The sequence below is a fragment of the Schistocerca cancellata genome, chromosome 5 (assembly GCF_023864275.1).
Source record: "Schistocerca cancellata isolate TAMUIC-IGC-003103 chromosome 5, iqSchCanc2.1, whole genome shotgun sequence".
NCBI classification, from domain to species: domain Eukaryota; kingdom Metazoa; phylum Arthropoda; class Insecta; order Orthoptera; family Acrididae; genus Schistocerca; species Schistocerca cancellata.
In genome coordinates this window covers 66,892,061-66,910,954 of record NC_064630.1, presented here as the reverse complement: position 1 = coordinate 66,910,954, position 18,894 = coordinate 66,892,061, and the positions used below count along the sequence as shown (strand labels likewise).

Below are 18,894 nucleotides of genomic sequence, written 5' to 3'. Positions count from 1 at the left end.
TGAAGAGGTAAGAGCCTGTAAGAATTCCCATTCAGTGAATGTTTTATTATAGGGTTCAGCTTGGTGAGGGTTGAAAAAAAGAAGGTTGGTGGATATGACGAGGATGCCGATGCTGTCACAAAGTGTGTCACAATGTATTCGTCAAGGACCAATCGATCAGTAGTCAGAGCATCTTGGAGGATAACCCCTGGACAGCTGACTGTCGCTGGTGGCCCCGAAGGTTACAGAGCCTGGACCGAACCTGCAATGAAAAGCCATACATCTTCAGGGAGGAAACACTGCACTCCCAGCACTTCCTTTTACTCCACTTAATAAGGTAATGGGCCTTAGCAGGGAGACGTTTAAAAGCAATGAGGCTGGTCTGTGAAGGATGTCATTTAAATTGCTGCAGCGCCCATTGGCTGTCTTGGACAGTGACTGCTACATCCCTGGTCCATCACAGTACCCGTCAATGAAGAGGGGACAGCAGTGCCAGCAGCATGAAGACTAGTGGCAGAGATGCCCTGCAAGACCACATCGATGCAATTCAGGAGAGAGATGACGAAGTGCACATCAGATGTATATAAACACCAACTGGCCCTGTGGAATGCCCAATGTGGGGACCTGTCTGCCTGGCGGCAGCAGGGGAATGACAGAATCACCAGAAAATTGCCACTGTCACAAAGATGACCATGAGGTGACCAATGTAGGCAAGCCACAAGAGCAGGGGGGGAGGGAGGGGGTGAGATTGTGAGATCAATAGCAGTAAAGATTCCATGAGGGGAACTGATGTGGGTAGAGGAACAGTCATTAAGGAGACACAAATCAAAGTCTTTAGTAAGTTGGTCAAATAGAAGACCCCTACCTGATGAAGTGGCACTCCCCCAAAGGGGGTGGTACACATTGAAGTCCCCAAGGAGAAGACATGGAGCTGGAGTTGCTGTATTAAGGTAGACAGTTCAACATAAAGAAATGGCCTACTGGAGGGAGATAGACAATGCAAACGGTGATTGCCAGAGTCGTCTGCACTCTAACCGCTATTGCTTCCATGTTGGTATAAAGGGGGATTCAGTCACTAATGACTCAGTGCTAACAAAAGTGCAGACCCCTCCAGCTGCTATCCCGTTGCCAGCACGGTTCCAACAGAATGCCCAATAAAATGAATTATTGGACAGTGGTCATCACGAAAGTGTGTTTCTTGAAGATCAAGACAGAACAACAAGTAGGAGGAAACAAGGCATTGTATTTCCAGGAGGTGACAATAATATCCATTGTAATTCCACTGGATTATTGTGTGGTGAGAGTCCAGGTGAGATATAAGGAAGCCAAGGGTAGGTCATGCCATTTGGTTGGTGGTTGTCAACAACAAGGATGGGGTGACATCCATAAAAACCGGGTTGATTTGGGATGAGGTGGAGGGGGCGAAGCCCCCCAAGAAGCCTCGTCCTTTGACTTGTGCTGCTACTTCTTCTCCCTCGGAGGGAGAGAGGAGGCATTATCAGTTAAAGGAATAGGTGGCAGTGGTGTTGGGATTGGACAGAGAGCGAGTGCTTTGGTGCACTCGGAGCATGAGTCTCTCCTCCAGCCTGAGGGTGCAAGCTTCCTGTCCTGAGAATGCCAGGGAGGGGTGTTCTGAGATGGAGCCCCATCCCTAGCAGAAGCCAGAGAAGAGGATGTCTTTCCTGGCCGAGGAGGAGGAGGAGGGGGAGGAGGATCAGTTCCTAGAGGGGAAGGTACAGGAGCCGCCGAGGTTGAGGAAAGGGAAGGGAGGCAGGATGGGAGTGAGGGGGAGGGGTGAGGAGGGCTGATGTAACTGAGGTATAGGTAGAGGGGAGATGTACAGGGTGAAATATGTCAAAGGATCTTTATTTCCTGAATTTATTTTCCTTCATGTACACTGGACACTCCGGTGAGTGGGGAGAATGAAGATCAGAGCAGTTTACACAGTTAGGCAGTGGGATGCAAGAGTTCCCCACATGAAGAGGGCAGCCACAGTCACCACAGATGGAAGTGGCATCACATCATAAGGACATGTGGCTGAACTTGAGGCAACAGAAGCAACACATGTGAGGTGGAATGTATGGTTTCATATCTCATCTGTACACAATTACCTTAACCTTCTCGGGCAAGGTACCCTCTCAAATGCCATGATGAAAGCACCATCTATCCTTATGGTCTTTCTGGACACGCTGGATGAAATGAATGCCATGTGGTTCCAGTTCATATGTAAATTCCAGAATGATATTTCCACTCTGCAGTGGAGTGTGCACTGACATGAAACTTCCTGGCAGATTAAAAATGTGTGCCGGACTGAGACTTGAACTCGGGACCTTTGCCTTTTGCTACAGCAATGGTTGCCTGGCAGGACAGTCATTGCCAAGAGTTTCAACACCCTGCAAAGATGAGCAACCACTCCTAGGCTTGCACAAAGTGTTCACAGTGCAGGTATCAGCAGTGTGATCCCTGTGTTGTCAGGGGGCTCAACCAGATGGGTAGGTAACAGCCACACCACACGGACCAGCCACCGAGATGGTGACCTAGCAAGGACACCAGAGGACATTTATGGGGAGGGAGGGAAAGGGGGAAAAGGGAGAGGGAGAGGAAGGAGGAGGGGAACTATGCCAAAGATGCTAGGAAGGGAGTTCTTCCCCATCTGGCTCACACTACAGATTTCAAATTTGGAGATGGAGATCAAACCCCTGAGGGGGATAAAAAGAGAAAAGCCAAAAAGGAGGAGGAAAAGCAACCAAACAAAACCGCAAGATGAAGCAAAGTCATGAGGATAGCTGGGTCAACATAAAGAAGAACACCAAGAGAAGGAAAGAAAGGAGCAAAGGGAAAGGAAGAAGAACAGGGAAGGAGAAGGTAGGGGGAGGTAAAGCAGCCCAGAAAAGAGCTGTGGGCCCTCTAGGGGGATAAATTTTGGGATCTCAAGGGTAAGTAAAGACACAAATTAACAAAAAACATGTAAGGCCTTCAGTATTTCTAAATGTGTGAGTAAAAATCTTAAGTACTAACATCAACATCTTTAGCAATGAACTGTTTTTAAATGGAGAAAGCAAGCCATATGGTATATGTGTTTCATTAAGACCACTGATCTTATTTTATTTCAATAAAATGAAACCCATTGAGTGACAAAAATACACATTTCTTTGGAGTCACAAGACAGATTTAAAATATCTTCACTGATTTCAGAAATAACCTCAGAAAAAGTAGGCCTCTTGAAAGAAGTGTATAAGGTAGGGAAAAGTTGTGTAAACCAACACTATAGGTGACTGCCAGTAAAATGTTGGTTCTAATATGTTTGTTATTGTCGGTTATGACCCACTGTGTTATGTCTACTATTTTACAGGTATTGTGTGTCTTTTCTGTCAAGAAATATGTGAGTACATAGCGTACAAACTGCCAGTGACTGCCACAGTTTTCTCCCTCTTAGCATCCATATTTTCTAGTACGTAAACAACTTTTGAAGTTCCAAAATGTACTAGAATAAATAAAAGTCTATAAAATGTGGCACTGTACTATGTACTTGCAGTGAGACTATCACAAATCCTGAAATCCAATGCCCATGGCCTCTGGCCTGCCGAGGAGCACTGCAGTCCTGAGTCCATGGATAAACCATGAAAATCTGCCGTATTATGCCACACACAAACAGACGTGGTCTGCAGGCAGATCAGTGAGACTAGAGCCGATGGACAGGGCCTGCACGTTTGTGGGAAATGATTAGCTTCAGATTGGCAAGACCGATCCGTTAAGAGATACCCACAGAAATGGCCTGTGGTTTAGGCCCATCATGGAAGTCCAATGGTGTGGCCAGCTATTTACTTATCACAGGCACCATGTTGATGAAATGAGACCACTGTGATCAATCTGTGCAATAGATAACTTGCATAAATACTCTGAGAATCCATACTAATGAGGATAGGTAGCAACTCAACATACAGATAATCACTGAGCTGCAAGACAGGCACATAGAAAACACAATCACACTCTCACAACTAAATTTTTGGCCATAGCCTTTTTCAGAAAATTAGAGCACGCACAAATTCACGCAATCACTCAGACACAACTCATGCACACATGACTGCATTTTCTTTGAAACAACTGCAATTTATATACAGCTGCTATGAAAATGACCACAACAAGAAACATGTTATGTAAGCTCTGCCAGGCATTTCCAGTTGGCCTCTACCACAGCTTCAGAAGACTACATCTCAACATCCAAAAAACCACCGAACACATAAAGGTCAACAATATTTGTCAATCCAATAACCTTGTACCTAACTACATCAATGTAAAGATTTAAAACAGTTTGTCTAGTGCTATAAAAGTGAAAGAAACAGCTCAGAAAGTTTAGCTAAAATACGAAATCAAAGCTCTACACTCAAAAAAACAAACTTTATCTCGAAAACTATATAAAACACATTTACAGCTTGAAAATAACATTAACAATCCTACTGTTTTTTCTGATCTGGTCAAAAAGGTTGAAAGTTACGCAGACACTGTCTTGAAAGAAATTGAAGAAAAACATAAGAAAAAGAGAACACAGCTCAAGAGACAACAAACACAGCAAAGGAACACAAACGATGAACAACCAAAACACACACACACTAATTTTATCCACGTTTGATGAATCTCACAGACACACAATTGAACAATGAAGAAAAAGAGTTCTTAGAGAAAGGACTGAAATATAATGTGAATACAAAACTAGATGAAGAATACATAGAAAACCTCATAATACAATCAGAAGCCATTCTAAAGTGAGAGGAGGAAAGTGAACCAGTAATGTAAACACTGGGCAATACATAAAATTATTACAGATACAAAAAAAAAGACTGTCAAAAACAGTAAAAACACAGAATCCGTAACACTCAGAAAACTCAGAAAGAAACTCCAAAATGAAAACACAGACAAAGGAAGTACAGTATTTCTTATGCCCAGACAGCAATACATTGACAAAACACAAGAGTTAATTTCACAAAATAGTATTAAAAATTGAAATCAGACCCAACAAACAGATTTAATGCCAAGTAAAAAATATGTTAAAAATATATACTACACACTGGACGACACAGAAAAAGGTAAATTAATACAGAACAATCCTACAGCACCCACCCTCCAATGCCAACCAAAAATCCATGAATGAAATGATAATTAAATAGACACCCTAGCTGCAAACAGGCGTTGATGTACTTCATTGGGGACATGTTGAAAATGTGTGCCCCGACCGGGACTCGAACCCGGGATCTCCTGCTTACATGGCAGACGCTCTATCCATCTGAGCCACCGCGGGCACAGAGGATAGTGTGTCTGCAGGGACTTATCCCTTGCACGCTCCCCGTGAGATCCACATTCCCAACATGTCCACACCACTACATTCATAGTGCGCCTAATAGATGTTTGCCCATCATACTCATTACTCGTGGCAGATTAATCTACCAAGTCCCGTACGAGTTCGGGCATAGCGTGTGCGTTCGCAGAAGAAGGTCAATGTCTGGGAAGCCATATTTTAACTATATATGATGGTAGTATCTGTTCCCGAAAGAACAGTTACGGTAACTGTTCTTTCGGGAACAGATACTACCGTCATATATACACTCCTGGAAATGGAAAAAAGAACACATTGACACCGGTGTGTCAGACCCACCATACTTGCTCCGGACACTGCGAGAGGGCTGTACAAGCAATGATCACACTCACGGCACAGCGGACACGCCAGGAACCGCGGTGTTGGCCGTCGAATGGCGCTAGCTGCGCAGCATTTGTGCACTGCCGCCGTCGGTGTCAGCCAGTCTGCCGTGGCATACGGAGCTCCATCGCAGTCTTTAACACTGGTAGCATGCCGCGACAGCGTGGACGTGAACCGTATGTGCAGTTGACGGACTTTGAGCGAGGGCGTATAGTGGGCATGCGGGAGGCCGGGTGGACGTACCGCCGAATTACTCAACACGTGGGGCGTGAGGTCTCCACAGTACATCGATGTTGTCGCCAGTGGTCGGCGGAAGGTGCACGTGCCCGTCGACCTGGGACCGGACCGCAGCGACGCACGGATGCACGCCAAGACCGTAGGATCCTACGCAGTGCCGTAGGGGACCGCGCCGCCACTTCCCAGCAAATTAGGGACACTGTTGCTTCTGGGGTATCGGCGAGGACCATTCGCAACCGTCTCCATGAAGCTGGGCTACGGTCCCGCACACCGTTAGGCCGTCTTCTGCACACTCCCCAACATCGTGCAGCCCGCCTCCAGTGGTGTCACGACAGGCGTGAATGGAGGGACAAATGGAGACGTGTCGTCTTCAGCGATGAGAGTCGCTTCTGCCTTGGTGTCAATGATGGTCGTATGCGTGTTTGGCGCCGTGCAGGTGAGCGCCACAATCAGGACTGCATACGACCGAGGCACACAGGGCCAACACCCGGCATCATGGTGTGGGGAGCGATCTCCTACACTGGCCGTACACCACTGGTGATCGTCGAGGGGACACTGAATAGTGCACGGTACATCCAAACCGTCATCGAACCCATCGTTCTACCATTCCTAGACCGGCAAGGGAACTTGCTGTTCCAACAGGACAATGCACGTCCGCATGTATCCCGTGCCACCCAACGTGCTCTAGAAGGTGTAAGTCAACTACCCTGGCCAGCAAGATCTCCGGATCCGTCCCCCATTGAGCATGTTTGGGACTGGATGAAGCGTCGTCTCACGCGGTCTGCACGTCCAGCACGAACGCTGGTCCAACTGAGGTGCCAGGTGGAAATGGCATGGCAAGCCGTTCCACAGGACTACATCCAGCATCTCTATGATCGTCTCCATGGGAGAATAGCAGCCTGCATTGCTGCGAAAGGTGGATATACACTGTACTAGTGCCGACATTGTGCATGCTCTGTTGCCTGTATCTATGTGCCTGTGGTTCTGTCAGTGTGATCATGTGATGTATCTGACCCCAGGAATGTGTCAATAAACTTTCCCCTTCCTGGGACAATGAATTCACGGTGTTCTTATTTCAATTTCCAGGAGTGTAGTTAAAATATGGCTTCCCAGACATTGACAGAACAGTTACGGTAACTATTCTTTCGGGAACAGATACTACTGAAAATGTTGGTAACGCTTAGAGAAACAAATGGAACTCTGTATTAAAAAGATGGCAGTTACAGTGATGTGTAACATATACAGTAAACTGAAAGTGAACTGTAAGATGTCCACCTGGTTGCTAGATGAGAAAATGTAGTTTGCTTAGAAGCAATGAATTAGAAGTTACCTGTAAGTACCTTTCCTTTCATAAAAATCGTTAAGGAACTGTTTTTAAATCTGTTACCTAGATCTGAAACAATAAACTATGTGCAAAATCAATGTAATATTTCAGGACACCCACTGAAGATGCCTTGCAAAAAAGGCAAAACACGTATGGGTGCGTAAATAAAGATGGCTGGGTGCATAAATAAAAATAAAAATTTCGATATGCAGCATGCAAAAAAGGCATTTTCTTTGAAACAATTGCAATTTTTTTTGTAAATATCTGAAAACTGTAGTGCATCCATTTCACAGTGATCTGCAGAGTACAGATGTAGATGTGTGGTTAGCTGTTTGCTTTGTACGAGCACCAATGCACACTCTACTTAGCTGACACTGTGTGTTCAATGGCTGAGTTTACATCATGTGAGTATTATTTCAAACTTTGACAGAAACACATGGCCCACTAATGGACAGTGGTCAATGTGGAAACAGGTCCAAAGCAAGTTAGCACATGGAATATGCTCCAGCACAGCAGCTGATACACACACTAGCCCAGCCTACTCTGCAGCTAGCCTGTACATCAAGGTGCGTGTGCCATTCTAATGCCGCTTACAAACAAACCCTCTCTTTCACACATAAACAGCATATATCATGTCATGATACCTCCACTTACCTTATATTTCATGCAGTGACTAAGGCAAGGGAAGCAGTACCAAAAATTAAAACAAAGTGGACCAGTAGTGTGTGTAATGGTCCCTGTATGAATGTAACACTCTTACGCAAATTAAAACCATTTCAACATTGCATTACTACATTAGTTTGAACTGATCTAAAATAACAGTATTTTAAAAATTGCTCTTCTGGCATTGTACTGTATGTACCTTTCACTCAGTCTGATGTCATTCTCAGTACTCTCCAATTTGTTCTCATTCATTGATTCCACTGAATTCATAGCACAAGTTACACATCACACTCACTCAATGTAGCACTCATAGAAATGAACTGATCACAGTGTAAGCCTTTCATGTGGTGACGGTAAGATGAGTGGAGCCAGCATTGTCATGACACCGCTTGCAACATGTAGCCAGCCCAGTTTTCACAAATGAAAGAAACATGACCCATAAATTATTTGATCGTTTAACAGAAATGCAACCCCATAGGTGAGGCTATGAAGGTCCCATTCTTGGCAGACCAAACTCACACAACAGAAAATTCTTTAGGACAAAGACAGGCATAAGTGCAGCCATATTGCTGAGTACAGAACACACTATTGCAATATTTTACTTCTGATGCTACAATCAGTGTCTTCACACAGAAAGAATGCTGACCACAATACTGCACATGTCAAAGAAAGGGATCTTTGCTTCAGTCAAAGTACTCTCAATGCAAATGATCAACCAAACAAATAAACTGAAACATCAGCTGTCTCCGTATGAAATTTGAACACAACACAAAAAAAGAAATAAAAATACACTTTATCAAACACCGTTACATCTGCCAAAATCTATTAAACCCAGTGCCACCTCCTCACACCAAAAATTAATTCATAGGATTAATGTAAATTCAGTTTACTCCCATAATAAACATATACAGAAAATAAAAACCCCTAAAACATAACTTCTATCTATACACAGACATAACAAAATTACAATGAACACAAAATCAGAATAGAAGCCACTGCTCCTTTCTGTACATATGATCTTAGTTTGGTTATATTTATTAGACCCAGTAGTTTCCTTGAGACCAAATGAGCTAAGGAATTCACAGTCACATGTTGGCACTGCATAATCACACATGGTCCATGGTACAGCTCAAATAGTTTCTTTATTTCTACGTCAAGATCACAGGATTTCTCCTTCATCATGACAAGCACCATGTTCCCCAGTTTTTATCACACAGCTTTGTATTTCCTATCATGCCATCTTTACCTTTCCTCTGCCATGTTTTCTATATATTCTTTACTTTTGCCTGAGCAGGGATTTGCATTCTGGATGGGAAATCCACTACCTGTGTCAACAGGTTTGCCACTCTCTCATGCATCTTTACTTCATGGAGTGAACCCAGTAGCCCAACTTTCGACACTGTTCTTGAAGTCCTCACATGTTGGTACATACTTGGCCCACTTTGGCTGTCAGTGGCTGCAAAATGTTCTCGCAGGCCTGTCCAATTCCCTCATGTAGTGTTCAGCCAGATTTGTAGTTGGGTTGAGCAGTGAAGTCCTCACATGTTTAGTATCTACTTTAGTCATGAAACCCTCCATTAATTTACACATCAACTGTGATCCACTGTTGAACAATATGTCCTTAGGCTTACCTAGGAAAAATAATTCGTTTCTAAATTATTTCTCATTATGTTTCTGATGGCCCTTATCATAGGGTACAGTTTAACGTATTTGGAAAATATGTCAACTGTGAGAAGTACGCATTTTACACCCCCTGGCCCGCAGGAAGAGTACTGAAAATGTCAACTGCAAGTAAGAATGAACTTGATCAGGTATAATGCTCTGTGTTTTTCCCTGACTCAGCACAGTATCATGCTTTATCCACTGGCAATGATCACAAGCATGAGCTACTGCCTCAACCTTCTTGCCATGTTCTTGAACTGGGAATAATCTTGCAGCACTTCTGTGGTTCATAGTGCCCGTGACTCAGATGTATAGTGAATGTAAGCTCCTACATGCTGTTCCAGGAAACAGAGCTTCCATTCCTCCTTGTCTCCATGTTTTCTTTAAAACAAAACCCCTCTGTAAATCTTGTAGTAGTGCTGCAACTTCTCACTTTTCTCAGTACCATACAGTGTCTTACCCAGCTTCAGATCTGGATCTGCATTCTGTATTCTCCATATATTTTTACAGATGCCTCAAATCTCCTTTTGCTTTCAACTACCTTCACATATATAACAATACTCTGCTGTGCTGTCACCTTCCTCGTAGTGTTCTTTTTCTAGTAACAGCAGCCACAATTAATTGTCCACTATGACATTGTCAGCTCATTTTATTTACTCCCCTGTATACTAAAACTGCTGAAGAAACCATGCTCACTCTGTCAACCTCTCCTTCGACAGCTTGCTTTCTTGTATGAAGCTCAGCCCTTTATTGCTTGTTAAAGTGACCATTTCAAGTCCGTCTTGGTTCAGCTGGATTTTTATGAAGCCCCACACTATTGCCAGCTGATCAATTCAGAAATCCCAAAACCCTGCTTGTGCTTAGATATCATGCGTTTGGCAAATTAAGTTATTTTGTATTCCATGCACACCCCCTTCCATTCTCTGGCACGACACCATATTGACACCAAAATCTACATCTGGATAGTACAGAATTTTACTGTGGCACAAACTTTCTTTTATAACTTTGAAATAATCATCCCAATTCTTCATTGACAACTATGAAACTTTATTTTTCAGGAGTGTAGACAGATCTAGAGAGTTTAAGCACTGATCACTTACAAATTTGCAGTAGCATGAACACATTCCGAGAAACAATTTGAGTTGTTTTCACTTCTATGGAGTGGCACAGCATGCAATTGCCACAAGATTGTCGGGTCAATCCATACCAAGTGGTCCAGCACGGGTTGTTTGACCATCTCAGAAAAATTTTATTTTTGCTGGGTGAATTCCTCAATGTATAGCAGTCACAAAAATTAAAAAAAAATATTGTTTATTATTTTGAAATGGCGGCCATATTTGTTCCAGGCCACATACATTTTTTTGTATTTGCAAGCATCTACACTTTTTATAATTATTCAGTAGTGGATTGTCCTAAGCCTTTCAGAAAAAATGCATTTCGTTCAACAGAGTCTGAGCTACAAATTACAATCATTATCACTTAGCTTAATGTATTCTTTAATATATTTTTAATAGTTCAACATAATCAGCCACAAATTAAAAAAAAAACTCAATTTTTGAACATAATTTTCTATAGCAAGATTAATTTCTCAGCTTCAATATTTTTTCTGCTATTACACTGTATAATATAGTTACTTTATATATAGTATCAATGGTGATCAGCTTACACTATAAAAAAATACACTATTTTAAAAAATGGATTTTTTTTATTTTTCCATTTTGTGGCCTGCAATATCTTTGTTGGGGGCCAGATAAAAATCTGAAAATTTCACAGTTAATAGACCTTTATAATATGAAACTCACTATAAATTTCAACTTTGAGATTCAATTGGAAGTTATGGAAAAAAAATTACAAATACAAGTCAAAAATACATTTTTTAACATCTGCAATATCTAGTCTTATGGAATAAAATATATCAGTTACAGTACATAATTTAATCATATCTATGTTTACTTAGTTTTTTTTTATTGAAAATAAGCCTACTAATTACATTATATTGTTCTCTTGTTATTTGTTTTTAGTACATCGCTCATTGAACATTTGAGAAATTTGTTCACTCAGTTTGGGTGTCAGATTATAAGTTCGCCCAGTCACAGTTGTAAATTCCATGGGAGACAGCTTTCTTAGTATATTTTTACACTTGATCCTTCTCATTTTTTAAAAAAGATGTCCTTGGTCCTGGAGGGTGATAAAATACAACATGTACATCTTGGTTTTGACAGTCAATATTATCAAATTCACCAATCCACCACTGTTCATTGTAAACACAAGCCACTATGTCTTTATTTTGAAGAACCAGTTGTAAAAGTTTTCCACAGTGATGAAGTTCACTGTCAGGTGAAGTTGATGCGATCTTACACTCCAGTAAGTTGTGTGAATGGGGTACAAAACAATGAAAAGGTCGAGTGCCTGTAATCTTTTGACAAGTGTTGTACCTTTCCTTCAAGACACTGTCATAGACTTCTTGTATTTCCTCACATTGTACAAAAACATAGGTAATTCCTTTGAAATGTTTTTTGCAGAATTCAAACATTTTTTGGGGTGTTATCATGTTTGTCATTGGTCCGCTGCAGACTTGTTTGTGTGACAGCTCACTTTGTTGTACTCCCGACACCATCACAAGCGTTCTTCCCATGGCATGAAGTGAAAAAGTGCCGTTCTACATCAAACCAAAAATCTTCTTTATAAAAGGAGATGTTAATATTTTTATTTGTTTTTATATTGACTTGGTGCCCCATCCAAAAAATAAATCAGTTTTTTATGGGAGGGTGGTGTTGTTTGATGTAGTTTGTTAATTTTAGTTGAAAAATGTGCACTGCTGTAGTGTTGCGTTCAAGGTAGTCACTTATGACACAAAAGCTGTGGCTCATTAGTTTATCTTCATCTTTATAATAGAATACAAATGGATGAACTGCGACCTGTTTATTTACCCAGTGGTGCCTTTGTACTTCATCTTGAACAACAAAAGAATAATTTTCCGAAAAATCAGCACGAACTAAGCATTCATCAGCTGCCAAGGTTTTCTTTTTATCTTTCAAAAATTTATTTTGAGCTTTTCAATAAAATGATGCATTTCCAGATTTTCAAGGTTAGCCACCAACACTTCAAAAACCTCTTCTTGTGATTTTATGACTGTCACTGTTTCAGTTCTGTCTTGTGTCACCGATTGTATTTCATATTGTCAGGCATCAAATCTTCTTCTTTGGATTCTTCAAACATGTCAAGTAAGACTTGTTTGCCTGGACAATCTTCACATTGTCCCTTGATCATACCATTGTAACTGTCAATATTGCATACCATAACTTGCAGAAGGTCTTTATAGTCAGCTCTATGATTGGCCCCGTCTATCATCAACTTTACATTCTGATGATACAAACAAAACAAACATTATGGGTGCCAGATGCCCCTGTAACAAAACACCATCTTGGTCTCAATTTGCAAAACTTTGATCTTCCAATTGTAATGTCAGGATTTGATTTTTTAAATTCAGTGAATAGTTCATTTAAATTACACAATATTAACCTTTTCTGTCTTTGAATCTTAGAACCATTTTCTTTCACAGAAACACAGTCTTTTTTGCCAGACATCAAACTGATATTATTGTCATCGTCATAATACTTAATAACATTATTGATTGTGTTTTCATTTACCAAATTAGATTCACTTTTCTTTTGTAATGCTGGTAAAATTCCCTGTTCTTTTACTAATTGCCTTGTTAACTTAACAAGACTTTCTGACACATTAAATTCATCACTAACTTTTGCTCGACTCCAAGAATTTGGCAGTAAACTGATAATCTTAATTTTATCCTCTTTGTTTGACGTACTGCATTTAGTTTTTAGTTTTTTTTTATCAAATCATCATATCTGGTTGGCAAAGTTTTAGAACTTCCATCTGTTTTTGTACAAATTGTATTTTGAAATGAAACTTCAATAGTCTTTTTGACTGTAGCTGCCACTTTCTCAATTTTTGTACTCAAGGCACTTGGTCTTTTATCTTGACTTAGTTTTCTAATTTTACTAGCAGGTGATATAACCAGGATTTCACAAGCTGTATGTACCTTTTAATGGTTGCTGATAAGTCACAAAATTCTGTATCTGAGGTTTCACTATCCTTTCTCTTGTGAATTACAAATATCTTAGAATAACATGTTGGACACAATGATTTTCCTGGTATGAGATTGCCAAAAGAGCTTTTATTTTTAGAATAATGATCAAATGTTATTTCTTGCAGACCTTTTGTTATAGGTTTCTTATGTTTCTCAAAAGGGTCCATGCAGGACTGACCAGAAAGGTGATGAAATTTGTTTAAGCATTTCATTTCATGGTACTTGCATGTTGATTTGACCCCTGGACCAACTTGTAAGGTAAACAACACTTTTTCTTCTTCACTGTAATCTTCGATTAAAGTAATGTCCTTAGGATACACTCCATACACAATTTTATGACATGCTTTATTAATGATAACACCAAGAGAACACTGAGACATCATTTTCAAATGCACACTTCAATAACTTCAAGCTAAATAAGTGTGAATAGACAATTGTTGGTGTAAGGAGGAAGACAACAATCAGATTTGTATAGGCTTGCTGATGCAATTATTAATCTGCTGAAACAATTACCACAGCATTGTTTTGGCAAGTCATCATTAGCTAGTGTAATGTGGTGTGTTACATCATGCAATTGTTATACTTTATTTGATTAGCCTACCAGATATTACAGATGTTAAAAAACGTATTTTTGACTTGTGTTTGTAATCTTTTTTCCATAACTTCCAATTGAATCCCAAAGTTGAAATTTAAACTGATGTTTCATATCATAAAGGTCTATTAACTGTGAAATTTTCAGATTTTTATCTGGTCCCCCAACAAAGATATTGCAGGCCACAAAATGGAAAAATTAAAAAAAATCCATTTTTAAAAATAGTGTACTTTAAGTGTACACTGCTCAGCATTGATACTCTATAAAATGTAACTATATTATACAGTGTAATAGCAGAAAAAATATTAAAGCTGAGAAATTAATCTTTCTTTGGAAAACTACCGTTCAAAAATTGAGTTTTTTTTTAAAATTTGTGACTGATAATGTTGAACTATTAAAATATATTAAAGAATACATTAAGCTAAGTGATAATGATGTTAATTTGTAGCCCAGACTGTGCTGAACTATATGCATTTTATCTGAAAGCCTTAGGACAATCCACTACTGAATAACTGTAAAAAAATGTAGATGCTTGCAAATGCGAAAAAACGTATGTGGCCTGGAACAAACAGTAATTTTTTTAAAATTTTTTTGTGGCTATTAAACATTGGGCAATTCACCCAGCAAATATAAAATGTTTCTGAGATGGTCAAGCAACCAGTGCTGGACCACTTAGTATGGATTGATCCTTCTGTAATCTACCTATTTCAACATTTGTCATGTGACCTTTACCACCTATCTTCTTACCATCTTCCAATACTATTTTTGTCTTTTCTTTCAATAATCTTCTCAACCTGGACCCCATTCTCTTCAGGACATGCCCAATGCACTCTAATTTAGAAATTGTGACATTAGGACCATAGGGTTGTTCTGCACATACCCGGTCATAAGCCTTGCTGTCACCGTCCCCTAAATACTTTGTGTATCTGACACCTCTGTTTGCCACTGAATGATTAAAAATCCTGGGAACTCCTGCTACTTCCATCTCACCACTTGGACCAGTATGATTCACCCGACAGTTATGTTCATGCTCTGTCTCAGTTCCACTGCCACAAGTTTTACAGTACTTGCTTAAAATCTCTACATCAATTACCTCTACATCAATTACCTTCCATTACCACTTTAACTATCATCACTTTGCTTGAGTGCATCTTCAGCTGCTTCCTTCATTGAGATGTTACAAACTTCAGCAATAGCAGTACCAATAACATTATTGTAAGTCATAAATTTTGCAGGAGGATTTGGAATGTCAAGTAATGCACATAAGTGTTTGCCTGCCTGCCTCCATCCCTTTACCAATATATCTGAGACAATAAACTAGCCTAGAGCATGCTAAGGTTCACCATAATATTTTCAAACAAATGTTCATCTCTACCAGCTGACTGGGAGGATGTGCCTTGAAGACACTGCAGTTTCTTTCTTGATGTGCTGATTTTCTTTATGCCTAACATTCTTGGGTCCTTTGACCCACTAACCTCATTTACCTTTACGTATTTATTTCCTCTGAATTTTAATCTAGGCAAGAATTTCTTTATTAGCAGCATTTTTATGAAAACATGCAGAACCAAAGAAAATACAAATCAACATGTACTTCACTCACAACGAATTTAACTAAGTACAACCATTAACGCTTGAAAACAATAACAAACATAAAACTTCCTGGCAGATTAAAACTGTGTGCCAGACCGAGACTCGAACTCAGGACCTTTGCCTTTCGCGGGCAAGTGCTCTACCATCTCAGCTACCCAAGCACGACTCAAACCCCGTCCTCATAGCTTTACTTCCACCAGTCTACATCTACATCTACATGATTACTCTGCAATTCACATTTAAGTGCTTGGCAGAAGGTTCATCAAACCACAATCATACTATCTCTCTACCATTCCACTCCCGAACAGGGCGCAGGGAAAACGAACACCTACCTCATCTCCTACATTCCAAACTTTACAGAAGCTCTCCTGCAAACCTTGCAGGACTAGCACTCCTGAAAGAAAGGATATTGCAGAGTGTGCGCTGATATGGAACTTCCTGGCAGATTAAAACTGTGTACTCGAACTCAGGACTTTTCAGGAGTGCAGTCCTGCAAGGTTCGCAGGAGAGCTTCTGTAAAGTTGGGAAGGTAGGAGACAAGGTACTGGCGGAAGTAAACCTGTGAGGATGGGGCGTGAGTCGTGCTTGGGTAGTTCAGATGGTAGAGCACTTGCCTGCGAAAGGCAAAGGTCCTGAGTTCGAGTCTCAGACCGGCACACAGTTTTAATCTGCCAGGAAGTTTCGTATCAGCACACGGTCCGCTGCAGAGTGAAAATCTCACTCTAATAACAAACACGATCGGAAAAACGAATATTGATAGTAGGTACATGGTAGAAAACATTGAAGCAATAAAACAATAGAAGCATGAAATAATATACAAGGAGTAAAAGAATGCCATGCATTTGTCTCTGCATGGCGCAAAAGGGAAGGTGTGGCATTTAAATGCCAGTTTGCACAGAGCGTCAGGAGAACCATCATACCCCCCTGCGGGTTCGGAGGTAAGAATAGGCCCGTGGTATTCCTGCCTGTCGTAAGAGGTGACTAAAAGGAGTCTCAACTGTTTTGGCCTTTAATGTGATGGTCTCCTAAGGGGTTTGACCACTCAATTTCAAAATTTTCCATTAGTGCATACCATTTGGGGAAGGACGCCTTATGTGGTGCATTCTATATCCATTTTGCCGTAAGATCTGGCACACCAGATACTGTCATGGAGTTGGACTTACACCGAGCTTCTGGCCACATCAGCTGCAGTGTGTTCTGGGTAGCATACATTCCCTCCATTGTGCACTTCCATCTTTGCCCTCGTGATATACATGGATATTCGACACCCGACATCCAGCACGGTAGCCAGTCCGTTGTGGTGGGGTCGTCATGTACCCTCTTGGTGGTAGCCCCCTAACTACACAGGGATTGCACTGCTGATGCCTGAGCTGATACCTCCCCATGTATGCTGAGGAGTAGATGCCTATCCCTCTGGGGCATCAGGACTCCCGGCAAAGGCTATCCTGCCAGGTGGTCTTTGCTGTGGCTGGGTGGTGCCCGTGGGGAGAACCCTTGGTCGGAATGGGTGGCATCAGGCCGGATGACCCACAATGAAGCGTGGTACATCATCTCTCGCTGGTGGGCCTCCACCAGCAGTCTCTAAGCAATTGAGGGCTAACCTCAACGGCAAGCAATACGATCCAAGATCATTTCCCTCCCTGGCCATTCCATGGGTGGTACATATGGCTAAAGAAGGCAGTGCAGATTATTCACCCCAGTACCTCGTCTGTACGTGAGTTGATGGTGAATCATTTATGCCGACCACGCCTCAGTTTTTTATGGAGCATATAGAGGACACATTCGGGGAGGTGGAGGGCTTGTCCAAAATGCGCTCTGGTTCAGTTCTCATCAAAACAGCTTCCTCTGCCCAGTCACGGAGGTTGCTCACTTGTGACAAGTTGGGGGATGTTTCAGTTAGCATCATGCCCCATAAGAGTCTCAACATGGTCCAGGGTATTATCTTCCACAGGGATCTTCTTCTGCAGTCCGACGATGAACTACGCGCCAACCTTGAACGACGAGGTGTTCACTTCGTCCGGTGCGTCCATCGGGGTCCGAGGGATAATCAGGTAGCCACCGGTCCCTTCATCTTGGCCTTCGAGGGTGATGTCTTACCCGAGAAGGTCAAGGTGATGGTTTACCGCTGTGATGTAAAGCCATGTATCCCTCATCCGATGCGGTGTTTTAAATGCTGGAAGTTTGGGCATATGTCATCCCGATGTACTTCCAGCATCACATGTTGAGATTGTGGACGTCCTTCGCATCCCAATACTCCATGTGCCCCGCCTCCTATCTGTGTTAACTGCGGAGAACACCATTCCCCCTGCTCGCCGGACTGTAGGATTTTCCAGAAAGAACGGAAGATAATGGAGTATAAGACCCTGGACTGCCTGACCTACACCGAGGCTAAGCAGAAATATGAGAGGCTCCACCCTGTGCTGATGACGTCGACCTCTGCCGCTGCTGCAACAACGGTTCTCCCATCGTCACGTATAGTTGGCTCTAAGATCGGTCAGAATCCACCAGCCTCCTTGAATGTGGGGGGCTCTTCACTCCCTGTTGCTCCTGCTCCATGTACTTCAGGAGTAACACCCCCCCCAACCATCGGGGACATCTGTTCCCACTTCCCAGCCAGAGAAGTGTAAGACTTGTTCGGCTACTCTCGCCAGGAAGGGGTCCCTTGGGGACGTCCCTTCACAAGTTCCGACCAGCGGAAAAGCGGACACCCGCAAGTGGCTGAAACAACCACCAATCGCTGCTCGTAGGGTCTCATGGTTGTCATCCGTCCCTGAGACTGACCCAGTGAAGCCCTCCCAGCCTGAACCGCTGAAGGCACAGTGTGAGAACCCGAATAAGAAGTTTCCCAAGAATCACGACAATGCAGTGGCACCCGTCCCACTGCTTCCTACAAGCTCCGCATCTGAGGATGAGGTCGAGATTCTGGTGTCTGCTGAAAACCTGGATCTCGCCGGCTCCTCAGACGTCATGGATGTCACTCGCGCGGGTGCTGAATCAGTGGCAGCGAGTGAACAAGCGGCGTAAACTGCCTTCCCAGTCCCTTCGCG

General features: G+C 42.0%; 1 non-coding gene across 1 annotated transcript; it reads right to left on the bottom strand.

Moving 5' to 3' along the window:
• Window positions 1–5,201: 5,201 nt before the first annotated feature.
• Window positions 5,202–5,276, bottom strand: Trnat-ugu (transfer RNA threonine (anticodon UGU)). The gene has a single exon. It is a non-coding gene; the product is annotated as a tRNA-Thr (tRNA).
• Between the last annotated feature and the right edge of the window lie 13,618 nt (window positions 5,277–18,894).